Raw genomic sequence first — 2887 nt, forward strand, 5'->3', positions numbered from 1 at the left:
TCCCTGGTTGATCCTGCCAGTAGTTATATGCTTGTCTCAAAGATTAAGCCATGCATGTCTCAGTGCAAGCCGTATTAAGGCGATACCGCGAATGGCTCAATATATCAGTTTTGGTTCCTTAGATCTTACTCAGTTACTTGGATAACTGTGGTAATTCTAGAGCTAATACATGCAATCAGAACTCTGACCAGTGATGGGATGAGTGCTTTTATTAGATCAAAACCAATCGACGGAGGGCGTCTCGTCCGAAGTCGTTAATTTTGATGAATCTGGATAACTTTTGCCGATCGCATGGTCCAGTACCGGCGACGCATCTTTCAAATGTCTGCCTTATCAACTTTCGATGGTAGTTTCTGCGACTACCATGGTTGTCACGGGTAACGGGGAATCAGGGTTCGATTCCGGAGAGGGAGCCTGAGAAACGGCTACCACATCCAAGGAAGGCAGCAGGCGCGCAAATTACCCACTCCCGGCACGGGGAGGTAGTGACGAAAAATAACGATACGGGACTCTTTCGAGGCCTCGTAATCGGAATGAGTACACTTTAAATATTTTAACGAGGAACAATTGGAGGGCAAGTCTGGTGCCAGCAGCCGCGGTAATTCCAGCTCCAATAGCGTATACTAAAATTGTTGCGGTTAAAAAGCTCGTAGTTGCATTTGTGCGCCGCGCTGTCGGTGCACCGCATCCGCGGTGATACTGACACGTCTGCGGAGCATATCGTCGGTGAGCCGGCGGTAAAACGCCGGTTCAATATCAAAATCCTATCGCGGTGCTCTTCAGTGAGTGTCGAGATGGGCCGACAATTTTACTTTGAACAAATTAGAGTGCTCAAAGCGGGCTCAAAATGCCGCTTGAATATTTCGTGCATGGAATAATAGAATATGATCTCGGTTCTATTTTGTTGGTTTTCAGAACTCCGAGGTAATGATTAATAGGGATAACTGGGGGCATTCGTATTGCGACGTTAGAGGTGAAATTCTTGGATCGTCGCAAGACGAACATCAGCGAAAGCATTTGCCAAAGGTGTTTTCATCAATCAAGAACGAAAGTTAGAGGTTCGAAGGCGATTAGATACCGCCCTAGTTCTAACCGTAAATATGTCATCTAGCGATCCGCCGACGTTACTACAATGGCTCGGCGGGCAGCTTCCGGGAAACCAAAGATTTTGGACTCCGGGGGGAGTATGGTTGCAAAGCTGAAACTTAAAGGAATTGACGGAAGGGCACCACCAGGAGTGGAGCCTGCGGCTTAATTTGACTCAACACGGGAAATCTCACCAGGCCCGGACACCGGAAGGATTGACAGATTAATAGCTCTTTCTTGATTCGGTGGGTGGTGGTGCATGGCCGTTCTTAGTTGGTGGAGCGATTTGTCTGGTTAATTCCGGTAACGAACGAGACTCTAGCCTGCTAAATAGGCGTCGTCATTTAGGTGTGCTCGATTTCGGTCGAGCAACTCACTGGCGGCGTATTAAAATTCTTCTTAGAGGGACCGGCGGCTTCGAGCCGCACGAGATTGAGCAATAACAGGTCTGTGATGCCCTTAGATGTCCTGGGCCGCACGCGCGCTACACTGAAGGAATCAGCATGTTCTCCCTGGCCTAGAGGCCCGGGCAACCCGTTGAAACTCCTTCGTGCTGGGGATTGGGGTTTGCAATTATCCCCCATAAACGAGGAATTCCTAGTAAGCGCGAGTCATAAGCTCGCGTTGATTACGTCCCTGCCCTTTGTACACACCGCCCGTCGCTACTACCGATTGAATGATTTAGTGAGGTCTTCGGACCGACACGCGGTGGCTTCACGGCCGTCGGCGTTGCTGGGAAGTTGACCAAACTTGATCATTTAGAGGAAGTAAAAGTCGTAACAAGGTTTCCGTAGGGGAACCTGCGGAAGGATCATTAACGTAAATTATCAATCTCGAAAGAGTGCGATAATGAACGATAATAAAATTCTAAAACACAAATATCGACGTTCGGAATGTGTCGTTTCGATGCGAGGACGCGATTCTCACTCTCTCTCTCTCACACAGCAGTGTGTCCGAGTCAGAGTCCAGAGTCGTGTAACGCGTCCTATTCTGATATTTTTCGATGTCGATTTCGAGGAAAGTACGATGTGTTAACGCACATCGTCATCTTCAAATAAAATGTATATTTCTTTTTTTTTTTTTTGTACTTTTTTTTTTTTTTAACTTTTTTTTTTTTTTTTTTTTTAATTTTTTGAATTTTTCTCTGTATACTAAAAATAAGAGAAAAAAACAAAAAAAAAAATAAAAATAAAAAAAAAATAAACTCATATCACTGGCGTATAGAATCGTTCGAGTGATCGTAGAAATTATAAAAATAAAACAAATTAAAAACCATTACCCTGGACGGTGGATCACTTGGCTCGCGGGTCGATGAAGAACGCAGTTAACTGCGCGTCATAGTGTGAACTGCAGGACACATTTGAACATCGACATTTCGAACGCACATTGCGGTCCGTGGAGAAACATCCAGGACCACTCCTGTCTGAGGGCCGGCTGTATAAAAATATAAACCACACTGTTCAATGTTTAATGTCGTAATGTCTATTATTCTGTAACCGACTCAATAGACTGACTGACGTTTCTCGAACATATGACGGTATCCGCGTTCGATGTGTTATATTACGTGTTTAAATATACTTAATATAAATCTCGTTCTCGGTCCGTTCAAATATAACAAATACGATGTGTATGTATGTTTACGTTTACATGCGTGTGTGTGTATATATTATTTATATTTTTATATACGCGTTCGTGTGTACGTTTACGTCACGGAGTTTCGTTATGCGACGTCAGAGAGACTGAGAGCGTCGCTCGTCGCCAGACGAGGAGCGCCCATCTCCGACCTTTCGATCGTTTCATT

The 2887-nt window shown here is 45.0% G+C and overlaps 2 non-coding genes across 2 annotated transcripts; both read left to right on the forward strand.

The window, feature by feature from the left end:
* LOC125076517 lies at window positions 1-1903 on the forward strand. The gene has a single exon (XR_007120474.1). It is a non-coding gene; the product is annotated as a small subunit ribosomal RNA (ribosomal RNA).
* A 459-nt stretch (window positions 1904-2362) lies between these two features.
* On the forward strand, window positions 2363-2519 carry LOC125076516. Its single transcript, XR_007120473.1, has one exon. It is a non-coding gene; the product is annotated as a 5.8S ribosomal RNA (ribosomal RNA).
* Window positions 2520-2887: the final 368 nt, after the last annotated feature.

The sequence above is a fragment of the Vanessa atalanta genome, unplaced genomic scaffold, assembly GCF_905147765.1.
Source record: "Vanessa atalanta unplaced genomic scaffold, ilVanAtal1.2, whole genome shotgun sequence".
Lineage (NCBI taxonomy): Eukaryota > Metazoa > Arthropoda > Insecta > Lepidoptera > Nymphalidae > Vanessa > Vanessa atalanta.